Genomic DNA, 18,233 nt, shown 5'->3' with positions numbered 1-18,233 from the left:
CTTTCATATATTACTGTCTTAGAAAAAGCATTAACTCTATGACCTAAGAGATACTGCATAGCAACAACCCAGTCTGGTCTAGCCTTAATTAACAATACTAAATTTATGAACTGGCCTTTATACTAAGAAAGATGTGGGACGGGCATCAGTCCATGTTGAGGACTCTGTGGAACCTCTACGATGGCAAAGTAGTTCAACTCTGTGTCTCCTTGGAGTGCAGTGGTTGGATACTTGTGTCGGTATTCTGACATCTTCACATGGACTTTCAAGTGACTCTGCTAAGCATTCACCATTTGGTTGAAACCCTCAGTTGTTCATGATGATTGCTAACAACTATAAACACAGTGTCTCCCACTGGCTATAAATGGCAATCAGCAATTATGTGGTGGTGGAAGTAGGTGATCCTTGAGGTGTGGCATATTTATCCCCGAATTGTTGGTTCAGAAGTACATGGTCACATTTCTGATCCTTTGTGATGATGCGACCTTATCTCTGCAGCAACAGCTTGGTAACTTTACAAGTTAATAGAGATCATAGAATCATAGAAGGGTTAGAGTTGGAAGTGACCTTAAAGATCATCGAGTTCCAACCCTGCTCCCACTAGAGCAGGTCGCTCAAAGCCCCATCCAGCCTGGCCTTGAACACTTCCAGGGATGGGGCATCCACAACTTCCCTGGGCAACCTGTTCCAGTGCCTCACCACCCTCACTGTAAAAAATTTCTTCCTGATATCTAATCTAAATCTCTTTTCATCCAATTTAAAACCATTGCCCCTTGTCCTGTCACTACACTTCCTGACAAAGACTCCGTCTCCAGCTCTTCTGTAAGCTCCCTTCAGGTATTGATAGCTCTCTCAGGACCTGGGGATGGATTTCATCAGGTCCAATGGACTTATGCACCTTCAGGTTCCTTAAGAGGTCTCAAACCTCATCTTCTTGTACTGTGGGCAGTTCGTCATTCTTAGAGCCCCTGTGCTTGCAGGGGCTCTTAGAGCCTGCCCTGTGACTTGGGCAGTGTGGTTAGGGCCCTTGTCAGTGAAGACTGAGGCAAAGAAGTCATTCAGTAGCTCAGCCTTATCCATATCCTGGGTGACCAGGTCTCCTGTTTCCTTCCAGATGGGACCCACAGCTTCCCTTGTATTACTTTTATCCCTGATACATCTATAGAAGTTGTTATTTTCTTTCACATCCCTGGCTAGATTTAGTTCTGCCTGGGCTTTCGCTTGCCTGATCTGGTTTCTGGCGACTCAGACAATTTCTCTGTATTCTGCCCAGTCTACCTTTCCCTGCTTCCACCCTCTATAGGCCTCCTTTTTGGTCCTGAGTTTGTCCAGCAGTTCCTTGCTCATCCACACAAGCCTGCTGGCTATTTTGCCTGATTTCTTCTTTTTTGGGATGCACCTCTCCTGAGCTTGGAGGAGGCAATCCTTGAATACCTCTTTTTCTTGAGGGTAGAGGTTTTGATTTTGATGCAAGGAGGGAACTGATTTGCTTTAGAGAACCCCCCAGGTGGTGTTTCTTCTGCCTTCTCATTTGTTTCACCCTCAACCTCCAGTGCCCCCTACTTGTCATGCAGGGGCAAGTGGAAAGATGAGGGGGGCTGTGAAGGGCTTCCCTTGCCTCTTCCAACAGGCACCTGTATCCACTCCTCCCTGTCCCTTGGGTCACCTCCCTCTGCTACAGGGCTCTGCAGAGCCCGATACCACACACCTAACTCCCTTCACACTCCCTTATGGACCTCAGTCTATTCCCTTCCTCCCTCAGCCCGGCCACCCTGTGGCGCAGACCGTTGCTCTGCTCCCCCGTGACACAGGTGCTGTCTCCATCACCCATTGCCAGGTCCCAGCGCTCACTGCAGCCATTCCCTGGGGGCGGCCTGGTTGTCTGGGGCCTCTGCTTGGGGACACACAGTTATTTTAACAGCCTTTGACCGAGTTCCAACCATGACTAGATCCCATCTCTTCAAGCAGTGACTTGGTTTGCGTTTTAAGTGTTTGTTTCTATTTTTTTTTTGTGCGTGTTTTTTTTCCTCCTTCCTCTCCCCTGCCCCTCCCCTGCCACGCGCCGCAGTCTGTGCCGGCCCCTCCGCGCCTGATTGGCTGCCGAGGACTTCCGGCTTCCGGCTGGTGCCGGGGCTGTGAGCGGGGGGTCCCTGAGCTCGGAAACCCCTCCGTACGGCGCGAGCCGACCCTCCGGACGAGCTCGCCTTAGTGCTCGTCGCCGGTACTACCGGTGCTGCTGCTGCCAGTGCTGCCGCCGCCGTCTCGCTGACGGACGAAGCGTCTGCTCTGACCGCGTTTAAATCTCCGCGGCCGCGTCCCCTCCGCGCCTGATTGGCTGCCACGGACTTCCGGTTCCGGCTGGGTCGCGAGCTGTGAGCGGGGGGGTCCCTGATCTCGGAAACCCCCTTACGGCGCGAGCCGACCCTCCCTGCCAGCTCATCTTAGTTCTCGTCGCCGGTACTACCGGTGCGTCTGCCGCCGGTGCTGCCGGTGCTGCTGCTGCCGCCGTCTCGCTGACGGACCGAGCGTCTGCTCTGACCGCGTTTAAATCTCCGCGGCCGCGTCCCCTCCGCGCCTGATTGGCTGCCGCGGACTTCCGGTTCCGGCTGGGGCCCGGGCTGTGAGCGGGGGGGCCCCTGATCTGGGAACCCCCCTTACGGCGCGAGCCGACCCCCCCCGCCAGCTCACCTCAGTGCTCGTCCGGTGCTGCCGCCTGGCCATCCGCAGATCACCGTGTATATTAGCTGCATCACAACGTTTGTTCACGTATCTGCTTTAACTGTGGTGTTGGTGTGTAATTTCTTCCTCTCTTGTCCCTCACGCTGCCCGCAATCAGTTAAGTCCTTAACTCCTGCAGGTGGGGTGTCTGAGGGGCAGGTGTGACACGGTGTGCTGCCAACACTGAGTTGTAGTCTGAAGCTGTGAGAATTTAAAATTAGTCACTTGGTTCTCTAGATCATCTCTTGGAGAATTTGAGATAACCCAGAATCATCCACGTTAAATTCAAGAGAATGTACCAAACTGGAAGGTATTTACAGCGGGTCATTTTGAGTCCCAAGCCCAAGGCTTAGAGGACCCTGAATATAACCTTAGAGCTGCTCTGATATTTGCTGTGTAAATTGTGTGGGCACAAACCGTGCAGTCAGTATGAAAAGAACACCCCAGCAACCCAAAGTGCTTCTCTGCTGCCAATTTTGAAAGAATGTTCTCTTTTCCAAACACAGTGGTTTCACTTGTATTTCTTTGGTGGAAAACGTAAAGGCTATTTTTGTACTTCTGAAGAAAACGTCTTGGAGATAACTGCCAATTCAAGTCCTTCAGGGCATTCATTTTGCCGGCAGCAGTTTAATAAAGGGTCTTGGCTTATCTTCTCTTCACCTCCACAGTGTATGCTGTTATTGCCAGTCCACAGATAAACTCAGCTTTGTCTCAGGAGGCTAGAGGCTGCACGTGAGATGTGGATAAAAGGGAAAAAAAGACTCGTCTCTTTAAGACCCATATGTGATTAATCACTGGCTGATATTCCCTCTACATCTTTATAGGTTTATTGCATAAGACTCCTGACTAATCCCCCTGAAGGGCTGTAATTTGTAACAAAGTTGAAGTGAACAACATTATTTTAAAGCAAAACAATGTAGCATAAAGAAACACAACCAGTAAATATACACAGGGCAGATCCCGTGGAAGTAAATAGATAAAAATTCAATTTGATGAGGTTAATTGTACTCCAAAGGGCTTTTCCTGCTTTAAAGAAAATCTGTTTCAGTTCCCTGTAGGTATGGATAATACTTAATGGAGACCTATGGGTAATGGAATATAGCTACTTTGTGGCTGTCTATGCTTCTCAGTGGCCGAGCCATAGGTGTTGAAAAGTCCTAAAATAAATTAAAAAAATATTAAAATTCTCTACTTCTAAGGTCTAAGTACTTTCCAGAGTCTATCTCTTGTTTTTAAATAAAAGCAGAAAATGCCAGCTTATCAAATATATGATATTTCCTTCATGATGTGCAAAACAACAGCATAACTCATGACAGATCAAACAAATTTTTTAAATTATTTAAAATTATGTTTGTTACCTAAAAAAATCTTGATCACCTGCCTGAGGGAAATCCAGAAATCTATTAAGTTTTGCAAAAATCTGTTAGGTTTTGATTTGCCAAAATTTTAGCTCAGTAAAATGAGTTGCTCTCCAGAGGTCATGTCCTTAGGAGGAAACATGTTTGCTATAACTAGCATGTAGCTCAACATCAGCTAAGAAAAAGTTTAAGTATTCATGGTTGCTTGTACATGACATAGGCATGCAAAGGACTATAGTTTGTGAAAATAGTTCGCCTACCTTTGTTTGTTCAGATAGTCTAAAGATTTGTCTTAGACCTTTGCCATACCTCTGCAGACATTGATAATAAGCTCTGTGATTTCTGCCTTTATAAAAGGATTAGCTTCTTTGGGGGAGTATTGTGCATGGTGATTTAAATCAAACTTACAAAGAAAACTACACCCAATATCACCTATGAAGTGGGTGTTGTTGCACAGCTTCATAGTCTTGCAATGCTGAACAAGAAATGAAACATCCCAGACGTGGTCTATTTTATTGTTTTTCAAAGAATTCTGAATAAACAAGTACCTTTTTCATTCCTCAATCTGTGTAATGTCTGCTTTCAAATAAAACATCGCACGGCTGTACTGGCATTTCTGAAAGGTGAAATTGGATTTGCTAGCATGATTATTTCCTTTACAGCTATTACAGCTATTGGCCATGTCCTTTCCAGAACTAACAGTTGTACAAAAACTAGCACAGGTCATGCAAGCAAAGATGCACATGCAGTTAGTGCACAAGTCCGTTCACAGCTTCTGCCTTTACTAGCCACTGAAACAATGCTAACACAGCATAAACCTCAAGCTAAACAGATTTACTGTCTCCTGCTTGACAGGCTTTTGGATTTTCTTGTAGAACATTTTACCCTACAACATACAAACAGAAGAACAGATCAGCTGTTCAGCCTTCTTCTTGACACAGACAATAGCAATTCATAGACTTAAAACTATATAGAGCTTTTGTGTTTGATTTGTTTGTTTTTTCCCAGACCTTACCATCCCTGATAGAGAGTGATTGAGATCCCTTCTAATCTCACCCAATCTCTGTTTAAAATCTATTCACGTACACTTCTTGGGTCCACAATACTGTTCTGCTTTAATGATTTCTCTTTCTTTAAAACTTACTAACAACAACTATATTTCTTATCAACCTTTATTTTTAAAGTATAAAGAAAAATGAAGTCTTTGGAACTTGTGATTACCCAGATGATGCATTTCCCAGTTTCCATTTATATTTAACAGGTTTGAATGTAGGTAACTCAAACTGTATGTAGTATTCCTAACAAGATCTTACCAATGCCTAGTACAAACTGTGTTAGTGCTTTCCTATCACTGGTGAAGGTATCTCACCTACAAATTTCATGACATTGAAGACTTTAGACATCCTGTAATCATTTTGTATCTAGGCCATCTTCCTTTTCTATTACTTCCAACTGAGTATGCACCTTATAGTAGAGGCTTTACCAAACACATGCATTTTTGGTATGTACTATTACATTTCCTCTCATTTATTCTCTAAGATAACCGATAATTTCCCACAAGGCACAGTTTTCAATGCCTTACTGGAATGAGACCCACATCTTTTACATCCTCATGTTATTCATGAGCTGGGCCCTCTTCCACAAGGCAGCAGATACCAGTAACTGGTGGTGTAGGATTCTAGTGTCCGTTAGCAAGATCAGTGAATAGGTGTTTTTTCTCCTTGTTAGTTGAGCTGGATGCTAAATTAGGTCCTGCAGGATGTGTTAGAGGAAATGTTCCAAAAGACTGATCCTCAAAACAAGGATAGGATGTATTCATTTCTCATGTATATGTTCTTCAAGGACGCTGGGATATAAGGGAACTGAGACAAGGAATTTGAAAGCCTTTCTGTCTGCTGTAACTCCCTTCAAATGCACTTATTTATAACATGTGTGTCTTTTCCTGTAAAATGCACTTATTTATAACATGTGTGTCTTTTGCTGTAATTCCTGAATTTCCTATACACTAGAATGACATTCTCTTCCATAGAGGTCATTGGTTTAAAAACCAAATGCCACCCACCTCAAACTCCAAAATTATTTGCATTTCCACAGCACAGAAGGAGTGACACAGTAATTGTGAAGTCCATTTAGTGCCTTTGACAGATGCTTACAGCAAAGCAGAAACAGGAACTATTTTCTCTCTGTGATAGGAATTAGATTTCCATGGGGAAGTCAAGTATCATAGACAAACATATAAAGAAGCAGAGTGAGAAAGTGGAAAAGATAAAAGGAAAAAAAGGTTTTGGGAGTGGACATGAATTGCAGATCTTCCAAATTACTAGATGTAGTCATACAAGAAAAGGACCTGATAATATCTATAAGGTCTATAATACTGTAAGATCAGACGTCTCTGCTCTTAACTTCATTTCCTAGCTTTAGAAGAACAGGTACTAGCAATCAAAGAGCAGACCCAAACCTTCATGAGTGTTACTAGTCTTACTTCTTTCTACTTCAAGTTAAACTGAAAAAAGAGAGCCAGGAAGCTCTCCCCCACATATTCATTGTAGTTTGTTGTATAAAATTCTGTAGCAATTATAAACCAGGATGTTCCTATACCAAAGGGGCTCTGTCTTGTCTAAATTACACTGAAAAGAGCACATACACAGATCAAAAGAAATGGAAATAGCACTGAGACCATTCGTATGCAAAGGCCAGCTGTGTGTATAAACTAGATGGCTTTCCGATAAGACACAAACAGATCAGTGAGATAAATAGCAGAAGTCAGTATTTGTATTTATTTGCTTGGTTGCTATGAATGCACACAATAGAAATCCTGTGGAACTAGGATGTCTTTGTAACATTTCGTGAGTGAAAGACCATGTACAGGGATAAGTGACTGGTAAAAAATTGTGGAGTAGTATTTTGCTAAAATCTTTTTCTTTGAAAATGCTTGTAAAGTTCTTTTTTGCCCTGAAAAAATATTCTTAAAAAAACCTACAGGAGACAGAAGGGAGAGAGGATTTGCAAACAGAATGAAACATACAGTTTTGACATTTTTGAAGCAATGTTTTCATTTCTGAGTTCAAAATGATTTTTGCACTAGGTCTTTTTTAAGTTTCTGTAATAAGTTACATGTTCTAGTTTGTAGGAAAGTCAGTTGCTTTTATCTGCTCTTATGTAGAATTTTAAAACAGGAGGAACTGTTGAATGCAGAATTTCTGAATCTTGAAATTTCAATAGGTTGTTGTGAACACATTAGTGAAATGTCATAACATTTTCATCAATGGAGAGAAATGAAATGTCTCTAGAAGCTGCCAGTGCTGTTTCCTGTAGATGCCTGGTCTAGGGTGGAACAAATTTGCCTCTGGTGATACCTTTCTCCAATGACTTTTGTTGGACATTAAATAGATCATGTCAACTAAACTTCTAACTTTTTTGGAGCTAATCATAGACAAATTGAATCCCTTAAAGGATCTGAGAAATACTTGCTTTGGTTTCAAATGAGTTATGGCTCAGAGCACCCAGTCTGTAAAGAAAATGATTGTAAGGAAAAATAGGTTGCTGTCCTCAGACCCATACCCTGAGGAGTAAGAAATGAAAAAATAATTATAAGCTTGTATAATGGAAATTAGATAGTTTTGAAACTTATTCCAACGTGTATTCCAACTCAAATAGATTGTTTAATTACAGAGGAAGAATGCAGCTTTAGCCTTAAGACACTACGCACAGCTTATGGGTCTAAATATTGATAGTCTAATTTCTTGCTAAATTCAGTTAAAATGCTCTGACAAGGCATATAAATTGCAGATAAAATATTCAAGCTTTTCTCAGAGATTGACACCTGGCTGAAGACTTTCTGATGACCCAAAGGAGATTTGCATTTGCAGGTGGCACAACTTGAAATGGTCCTTCCTCTCAAACTGCACATCTTCTGCCATCACAGGTTTGTTTCTGTATCTTTGTATCTCCCCCTTCTACATTTCCATATTCACTTTTCATATTATCATCCTTTCTTTCCTGATATTTATCCCAGTGTATGTGCTTTATTTACAGAGTAGCACCTAAATGATGTTACTAATTTGAAACTTTTAACATTGACTTTCAAGTAAGTTATCCTTAAAATTTTTCAGCACATTAGAACTGTATACAATGCTGAGTACTGATCAGGAGCACTTAGGGGAGGGTGTACTCTTCTCCTCAACACACGGACTTACTTAACAAAGAGGTCAGGGAGAGGTGACCAAGCATGGCACATGCCTAAAGATGTCTCTGTCCTTGTGCCCTGAGGCATCAGATAACCCAAGATGCACCAGGACTGCTGCCACCACAGTCATCACTCACACCTGACCATAGGGAGGAAGCACAAGGGATGTTCTTAACTCGTTATGCTTTTCTCTGGCAAATATTGAACTTTTTCCCCTCCTTCCATTATGCAGTTTCTATCATGTATTTACCATATTTCCATTACAGCGTTCTATCTCGTGTTTGTTCATTAAAGAAATAAATTTAGCATATTCACATTTAAAATCACTGTTTTAAAGTGCTGTTATCTACCAGAATTCTTACAAGTCTATATAAATTGCATTTGCAGTTGCTGGGGAATGATGCGTCATAAATCATCTGCAGCTTTAGATATTTGTACTGCTTCTTGTCAATACCTGGCCATAAATCCTATACCATTCTCATTAGCATCTCAGTTCGACTCTAAGGGATTTCTTTTATTGAATGAAGACAAGCTTAACATAGTGATGAATGGTTAGAAAAGAGGCTGTTTCCCAGGGCAATTTCCCATTTCCATTTCTATATATTCACATGGAGAAAAACTCATTTTGTTGTTTACTTGACATTGTCACTGAATTTTGCAAATTTGTATAAATTTTGCAGGTTTCTATGCACATAAGTGAACAAGAAGCTGAATGTCTCAACACAGTTCCTACACATTTGTGAACCCTTGCCCTCACAGTACGGCAGAGGTCATGAAATGATCCTGGTTTCCTTAACTTATCTACTGAGTGATCTGATAGGTGGTTATATAGGAAACATGAGAAAACTTAGATGTAACAGTGGCTTGTCTGTTCAGGAACTCTTTTCTTTCTTTCCTTCTGTTTCATGCAATTCCCTCTAGAGGTTGCTGCAGGGTGCTCTAGGCTCTTTTTTCTTCTTTTTTTTTTTTTCCCCTTTTTTTTTTCTCAACCCAAACCTCCCCACTTCCACTTCTTTTACCACCTCCCCAGCCTCCCCTCTACCCCCTTGATTCTTTTTCTATTGCTCTTTTTATTACTTATAGCAGCACTGGGAAATGAGACATGAACTAAATTATGTTTAGAGATTTATTCTAATTCCTCTCATTGGAGTATCTGTTTATTGTTCCCCCCCTCCTCCACAATACACTAATTCAGAGCTCAGGGCTGTAAAATGCTCATAATTGTGACTTTAATCCAGAAAAAAACCAAACAATCAAAGAACAACAAAGGCTCCTCTGGGACTATTCATGTGCTTAAAGATAAGTGTATGCTTAGTACTCAAAGTGCTTCATGGCAGCAAATTGTAGACTCAGCTGCCTTGATATTAGCAAAACCTTTGAAAGAGTTTCCTACTTTCATTTCTGCAAATAATTCTATTTAACCCTCTTCTGTTCTGAGGGAATAAATCTCCTATATAAAAAAACGATCACTTGTTTTTTCTTACTCTGTCCAGTGGACTTTTATATAGTCATACTATTCAGAAGATACAAGGCTAAAGAGAAGACAATTTAGAAGGCCAAGTATCCAGAACTTTTTTTTTTTTTTTTAAAATGAGCATTGGAGTTAGACAAAGTCATAACAGCTGCAAATATCCTAACATTACAGTACTGAAGTCATAACTCCTATTTTAAATTACTCTGATGAAACATGTATAGCATGACATCATTTTAAGCCAGGTTTCCAAGGAAAAAATATGGGCAGAACCTATTGTGCCTGTCCACTTCCAGAGAGTTTATTCTTGTAAATTTTAAATGTATTACCAATTTCCAACCATTATTTTTAAAAAATGTTTAGTTGCTACATGTTTTGAGATAATTTTAAGAAATTGATGTGAAATCTGAGTTAATTCCCCTTTTGAGGGAAAATCAAGTACAGAACAAATCTCACCTATTATGCTCGACTAGCCAGTTAGTATGTTTGTAATTCTGGCTGGTCCTTACATGTATTGTTTCCTTCTCAGTTTTCTCTCTGTAAATTGGCATTGAAGTGCAGAAGGCAGATTGAGGAAGAGGTGGGGGCAAATGTAAGGGGCCTTAGGGATCTGGAGAGTGTGACAAGAGGATGGACTTGAGCTGAAGGGGTGTCTCTGGATATAGAAGTTGGAAGAACATAGGCTTAATCTGTTCCGTAGCTCCTGGGGCAGCTGCTTCTTAAAAAAAAATTTTAAAAAGTCATCTCACATTTTCTGAATCTGAGATCTTACCACCAAACTTCTGAACTTCACTATATAACATCCCAACCTCTTTCTTCTTTCCTCTGTCAGATTGCTTGTGGTTTTATGCCCTCTCAGCAGCCCATGTTTCCCTATTCCCACACACCTTAAAAGTCAAATTTAACTGTAGCCTCCTCCTTCCTCTTCCCAGACTGCCCACTGGGAGTGGAATCAAAAAATCTGCTTCATCTCAACTGTGAGATCTGGATTAAATCATATCTTCTAGCGAGGTTAAATTTCAAGTCAGAACTGAAGCACACTCAGGGTAAACAGTCCCTTTTATTGTTAAGTATTTATTAAAAATATGTGAAATCATCATTTTTTGTCTTTTTTTTTCCCCAAAAAAGTCTGTAACTTGGCCAAATTTTCTTGAGTTTGGCAAGAGCCACAATGTCACATCCAAAGTTATGCCATTGACAGAGTTTCTCAAAGCATAGTTATAAAATATGGACAAAGTAATGTCTCTGCTTCTAGTTTAGACTCCAATATGATTGTGACCCGTTTGCAGATTCTTTCCATAAAGAGCCTGAAACAGAAAATTTCAGCTTCAGTGCTAAAGTTGAATAGGACAGTAAATATTTGAAAGCAGAATTTTATAATAGAATGTGCCAGGTAACCTACATAAAATTAAATAGAAAAAGAGAATATAGTGGTGGAATGCAAGACTGTCTCATGTCATGTATGTAGCAAGCAATTCAGGTGACTAGACATAGCTGTCTATTAACATCTGAGATGACCCAGGGTTTTTAAGACTTGCCTCTGACAGATACAACACAGCACTTATAGGAGGCCTCTAACCTTCTTGAACAGCAAATAGAAGCCAAACTGACCAACTGAGCACATCTTAATTCTCCTCAGATATCTTTTGTTTGGGTAACTAAATTTAATGTATTGATCTTCATCTGGGTGCCTAGGAGCTAGGAGCGTCTCTGAAGGTTGTCAATAAAGAGAAATACAGTCACTTTAAATAGGATGGATTCCACCACAAATGTAACGTCACATTTTTTTTCATGTAGCAGTATCTATATTTTACTTTCTAAGGAAGAAATTGATAAGGAGGAGACACTCCACTATATGTTCCTGGTACTCATGTAAAGGTATGTTCTTGGGATAGCTGTTGACAGGCATCTCATCTCATTGCTCATTCAATGAAGGAGAATAGGAACTCGTCAAATACATTTTCACTTTCAGCTAAAATCTAATTTTTCAGTGACGATTTTCTCTCCACTCCACCACTGAGGATTTTATGAGTTCTAGAATGGTCTTATCAGATCCCCACTACTCTTTTTATGTGCTTTAAAAAATAATAATAAAAAAAAAATAAAAAATGAACAATTTAAACACTTGAGTGAAACATCTCATTTGACAGAACTACAAATATTTATAGTCCACTACATGAATGCTCTAGTTGTTTCAATATTCCAATCAATAAACAATTCCAGTAACAGTAAAAGCTAAATGCAGCAGCAGCAATGCTACTGGATCATTAAACTACTCACAATCTTCTTTTTTTCATTCCTTTGTAATGTTCTTTTCTCTCAAAGTTTCCTGGAATTAAAGTGGTTTTGGTTTTCTAGGTTTTTTTGGGTTTTTATTGGTTTTTTGTTTTGTTTTGGGTTTGGCTTTGGGTTTGGGGTTTTTTTTTTGTTTGTTTGTTTTGTTTTGTTTTCTAAATACTTTGTCTAATATGTTTCCATTGTTATAAATGAGCTCTCAGCCATTAAACAGACTGTATAGTTTGCATGGTAACGCATTCCAGAATTTACTGCCAACTTGATAACATTTTTAATTTAGTGAAGCAACACTGTAATGCAATAGTGTCCCTGAAGAAAAATCTGTGCCATTATTTTCCTGGTGTTAAATTTCTCTAATGAAATCAATTCCAATTTATTCTGCTTTTGTTATAATATATAACTTGCTTTAAAGTGTAAATGTTCTAGCTGTCTGTTATAATGATATTCTAAGTTTCTGCTTACAAACACAATCACCACTAATGGGTTTCATAACTGATTGGAGCCTATCAGCAAAAAGCTCTTGGAGAGGGGTGATAATGATTATTTTAAGAGTGGCTAGACCACTAATACATCTGACAACTTTGGGGAAAAAAAAAAAAAGGAAAAAAAAACGTTATGAGTCTAGGTATCACTAGGAATTTAAGATGCATTGATGTCAGAGGAATTACAGAGATGGTTGGTGAACCTAATGTGTTTTGTCTACATACAGATGCTATTCACCTTACATGAACTGCTGTATCTGTTTTTGATTGAGAGTCAAGATTTAATTCAGTAAGGAACACTTGCTGTAATAAATTCTGAGAGACAAAGAAGCATAAAAGGAGTAGCACTCTAGATTATGTTACAAATTACTTCATTTATAACATTTTGGGGTATGATGGCTGGAACAGAACAATAATGTGGTTATCCTTATGAAAGATAGAACTTTCTTTGTTTCTTTGCTCTTTTTTTTTTGTTTTGGTTTCTTTTTTTTTCCAGTAACTTTTCCTTTCCATCCAGCATTCTGTCTTTGCAGTGTGATAACACATTGATGGCCTGCACAAGGTGAGATCAAGTCCTGATAGGAGCACAGATCTCATTTCCTACTGAGTAAAATTGTAACCAACAAAATGGGAGATCATCCTCAGCTAAATTGTATATGGACATTTAACACAAGCTCAAATAAATATACATGTAAGTATTTAGAAGTTTATTTGCTGAATACAATAGATCAAAGAAATTCTAAACTATCAGTGAATTCCTGGAGTATTATTCCTTATTATTTTGCGACACTTAGGAAGATTTGCTTCTAGATGGACTCAGGGCTCAATTCTTCTTCCTCTCTGAAAATATTCAGCTCCAAATGTCACATGAGGGCCCCACATCAGGATATCTTAATCTATTCTGTGATAGATTTCTCAAGAAATAAAGAGCTGCTTACTTTCCTTTAATGACCTTATATTCTGATGTCATTTCTAGTCAATAGAGCTGCAGGAAAATCTTTACTTAAAGCAAAGCTAAACAAACAACAAAATGAAGCTATTGCATTTGTGCAGAATTCCCTTGATTTCAGGTCTTCTTGCCCATTTTTTATTGGTTCTGTTCTCCTGGACTGACTCATTTGGATGTAACTCCTGGGAACATCTGCGTACCTTCTTAATATATTAATATCCTTAATTGCTGATTAATATAAAATATAATAATTATATTAATATATAATATATATAATTATAATATATAATTATATATAATAATTATATTTTTATAATTAATATATATTAATATTCTTAATTGCTGATTAATATAAAAATTACACTGAATTTAATTCTTGTTCATGCAATGTCCCTTTAACTGTAACTTGCTCTTTGAAATCCTTTTCAAATCTCTTTTAAAATTCAGATTTTTACCTGTGCTTTTCATCACTGTTATACACAGTGATGACATTTCAAAAAAGAATATTTAAAAAAATGAACAATTTAAACACTTGAGTGAAACATCTCATTTGACAGAACTACAAATATTTATAGTCCACTACATGAATGCTCTAGTTGTTTCAATATTCCAATCAATAAACAATTCCAGTAACAGTAAAAGCTAAATGCAGCAGCAGCAATGCTACTGGATCATTAAACTACTCACAATCTTCTTTTTTTCATTCCTTTGTAATGTTCTTTTCTCTCAAAGTTTCCTGGAATTAAAGTGGTTTTGGTTTTCTAGGTTTTTTTGGGTTTTTATTGTTTTTTTGTTTTGTTTTGGGTTTGGCTTTGGGTTTGGGTTTTTTTGTTTGTTTGTTTGTTTTGTTTTGTTTTCTAAATACTTTGTCTAATATGTTTCCATTGTTATAAATGAGCTCTCAGCCATTAAACAGACTGTATAGTTTGCATGGTAACGCATTCCAGAATTTACTGCCAACTTGATAACATTTTTAATTTAGTGAAGCAACACTGTAATGCAATAGTGTCCCTGAAGAAAAATCTGTGCCATTATTTTCCTGGTGTTAAATTTCTCTAATGAAATCAATTCCAATTTATTCTGCTTTTGTTATAATATATAACTTGCTTTAAAGTGTAAATGTTCTAGCTGTCTGTTATAATGATATTCTAAGTTTCTGCTTACAAACACAATCACCACTAATGGGTTTCATAACTGATTGGAGCCTATCAGCAAAAAGCTCTTGGAGAGGGGTGATAATGATTATTTTAAGAGTGGCTAGACCACTAATACATCTGACAACTTTGGGGAAAAAAAAAAAAAAGGAAAAAAAACCGTTATGAGTCTAAGTATCACTAGGAATTTAAGATGCATTGATGTCAGAGGAATTACAGAGATGGTTGGTGAACCTAATGTGTTTTGTCTACATACAGATGCTATTCACCTTACATGAACTGCTGTATCTGTTTTTGATTGAGAGTCAAGATTTAATTCAGTAAGGAACACTTGCTGTAATAAATTCTGAGAGACAAAGAAGCATAAAAGGAGTAGCACTCTAGATTATGTTACAAATTACTTCATTTATAACATTTTGGGGTATGATGGCTGGAACAGAACAATAATGTGGTTATCCTTATGAAAGATAGAACTTTCTTTGTTTCTTTGCTCTTTTTTTTTTGTTTTGGTTTCTTTTTTTTTCCAGTAACTTTTCCTTTCCATCCAGCATTCTGTCTTTGCAGTGTGATAACACATTGATGGCCTGCACAAGGTGAGATCAAGTCCTGATAGGAGCACAGATCTCATTTCCTACTGAGTAAAATTGTAACCAACAAAATGGGAGATCATCCTCAGCTAAATTGTATATGGACATTTAACACAAGCTCAAATAAATATACATGTAAGTATTTAGAAGTTTATTTGCTGAATACAATAGATCAAAGAAATTCTAAACTATCAGTGAATTCCTGGAGTATTATTCCTTATTATTTTGCGACACTTAGGAAGATTTGCTTCTAGATGGACTCAGGGCTCAATTCTTCTTCCTCTCTGAAAATATTCAGCTCCAAATGTCACATGAGGGCCCCACATCAGGATATCTTAATCTATTCTGTGATAGATTTCTCAAGAAATAAAGAGCTGCTTACTTTCCTTTAATGACCTTATATTCTGATGTCATTTCTAGTCAATAGAGCTGCAGGAAAATCTTTACTTAAAGCAAAGCTAAACAAACAACAAAATGAAGCTATTGCATTTGTGCAGAATTCCCTTGATTTCAGGTCTTCTTGCCCATTTTTTATTGGTTCTGTTCTCCTGGACTGACTCATTTGGATGTAACTCCTGGGAACATCTGCGTACCTTCTTAATATATTAATATCCTTAATTGCTGATTAATATATAATAATTATATTAATATATAATATATATAATTATAATATATAATTATATATAATAATTATATTTTTATAATTAATATATATTAATATTCTTAATTGCTGATTAATATAAAAATTACACTGAATTTAATTCTTGTTCATGCAATGTCCCTTTAACTGTAACTTGCTCTTTGAAATCCTTTTCAAATCTCTTTTAAAATTCAGATTTTTACCTGTGCTTTTCATCACTGTTATACACAGTGATGACATTTCAAAAAAGAATATTTCTGGGAGTGGCTAGATGGGAATTTAGGGGTAGATTTGATTTGATTAATTTAGATTTGATTAGGTTAATTTGATTTTTAACATGGTACAGCTCTGTAAAGAATGCATCTTTTTGTGGTTATGAATCAAAATGTGTTTCATGATTAGACATTCATTTTGTTTTGTTAGTCACTAGCTGCTGGGACATAAAACTTTTAAGAGATTTGTTTTCTTTGATAGAGTGGTCCTTTAGTTTGCTGAAAATGTGATTTAAAAATCTAGATACAGAAATAATAAAATCAGAAGACGAATGAAGGCCCTGGAGAACACAGTCATCATCCAGGGCAATATGTAGTTCTCCCTCGAGTAACTTTTTCTGATTTTCTAGGTTAACACTCATGTATTTGTAAAGAGAAAAAGACGTGGAGTAAGCTGTCCTAAGCATTTATTGCTCTAAGAGTGAACAAGTATTCTCTGATTTTGGCTGTTTAATTTGGTACTTTCGTAACCTATATTTAACTTTTGACTCAATGCTCCAGGAGACAATGACCTTTAGTAAATATTCTCTGGAAAGACCGAGTTATACTGTCATTGGTTTACAAGCTGAGCAAATCTCAATTAGATTCCTTCATGTATCTTCTATTTTTGTTACAGTAGTTCATAAAGTTGATTCTCTTTATTCTCCAGAATAAAGTGCTTTTCTTTTGCCTCCTTTTAGAAGTAGTTACTGTTATGTGGTTATTTTGCAGAGCTTGATTAAAGAAGGCCAGAGTGCACGGTGTTTGTTTAATATTGCTTATGAAAGGTCCCTACTTATGTTTGACTGATGGTGAAATTATGAGCATGTTTAAAATTAGGACACGCTTACTCTTTTTGTTGAAAGTTTTAGTTTGCTTTTCATGGTTTCCTATTTTATTTTCCATTCTACAGTTTGGACTTACATTTTGAGATTTGGAGTTTACGTTATATTAAGCTTGACAGAATATTAAATTATATTACCAAGATCTGTCTAGCTTTGTAGATGTGGAAAAATATGCCTGGGGAAACAGGGCTGGTTCTCTTTACACATACAAAACTTGAAAAGGTAAAGGTATGATTTTCAAAAATCATAGCAAGCCACTACATGAGCAGAGACATTCAAGTGAGAGTGCTATTAATGAATGTCTCAAGGAAATATGTTTCAAGTTATGATGGGTGGGCCACCCAATGCAGTCCAAGGTTTATTTTGACATTCCCATGAAGTAAGAAATCTCTTCATTATGAATTCCATCATTTTTTTAAATGTTTCACCCTACAACATTGCCTTAGCTACTTGGTCTTCTAGTTAAAATCATTAGTTCGATTACAAAGCTATGGAAATCTTGTTAAGAAAAGCAGCCTATTTTTCATTAAATAAGTTGTCATTCTCCTATAGCACAGGAGTTGTTAATAATACTGTAATGTCAAAATTACGAAGTTTTTATTCCTGATTTTTCCTGCCACTAACCACAATTTTCAGTTCTTTTCAGACCTCCTTCCAGTACAAACTGGTAAATTTTGTTGCCACCAGAGTATGCAAACCTATGGAAGTTACAAGAATCCATGGATTAAAGCTAACTTGTCCTATTACTGCCATGTCTTCATCTCCAGTATTAGTTTATAAAAAACTTTGCATTTGTTTGAAATGGGAAAACATTTTCCATGGGAGTAATCTGATAAATATAAAAGGTATATATTTAGTCCACAAATGTACAAAATAGGGAAAGTTTCTCAGTAAGTTTCAAAGGTGCTTTCCCATTCCCAGTTGTATTCAATCAAATCTCTACCTTTCCAAATAATTCAGTTCAACAAACCTAACCTGCATATTCTGACCTATGTATACAGCCCTAATCCTAGAAATTCACTGCCAGAGAAACAGTCTAAAAGGTTCCCTAAACCTCAGGTCTCTCCCTGACTTTGCAGTCCTTGGAGGCAATCTATGTTGCAACTGCCAAGAATTTAGCACACATCTGTGTGTACATTTTCAAGCCGAAAGAAATTGCAATAAGATGTGTGATGGAAAAAAAATCCACTTGGTTTTGCCATCATTGGTACTGTTTCTAACCTAACCCTACTGTCGACGGAACAGTGAAGTCAGCTGACAGGGTCAGAAACAACTATGAATGCACTATCTAATACTG

Source organism: Calidris pugnax, unplaced genomic scaffold (genome assembly GCF_001431845.1).
Source record: "Calidris pugnax isolate Ruff unplaced genomic scaffold, ASM143184v1 scaffold14, whole genome shotgun sequence".
NCBI lineage: Eukaryota > Metazoa > Chordata > Aves > Charadriiformes > Scolopacidae > Calidris > Calidris pugnax.
This window is presented reverse-complemented; position numbering follows the sequence as displayed.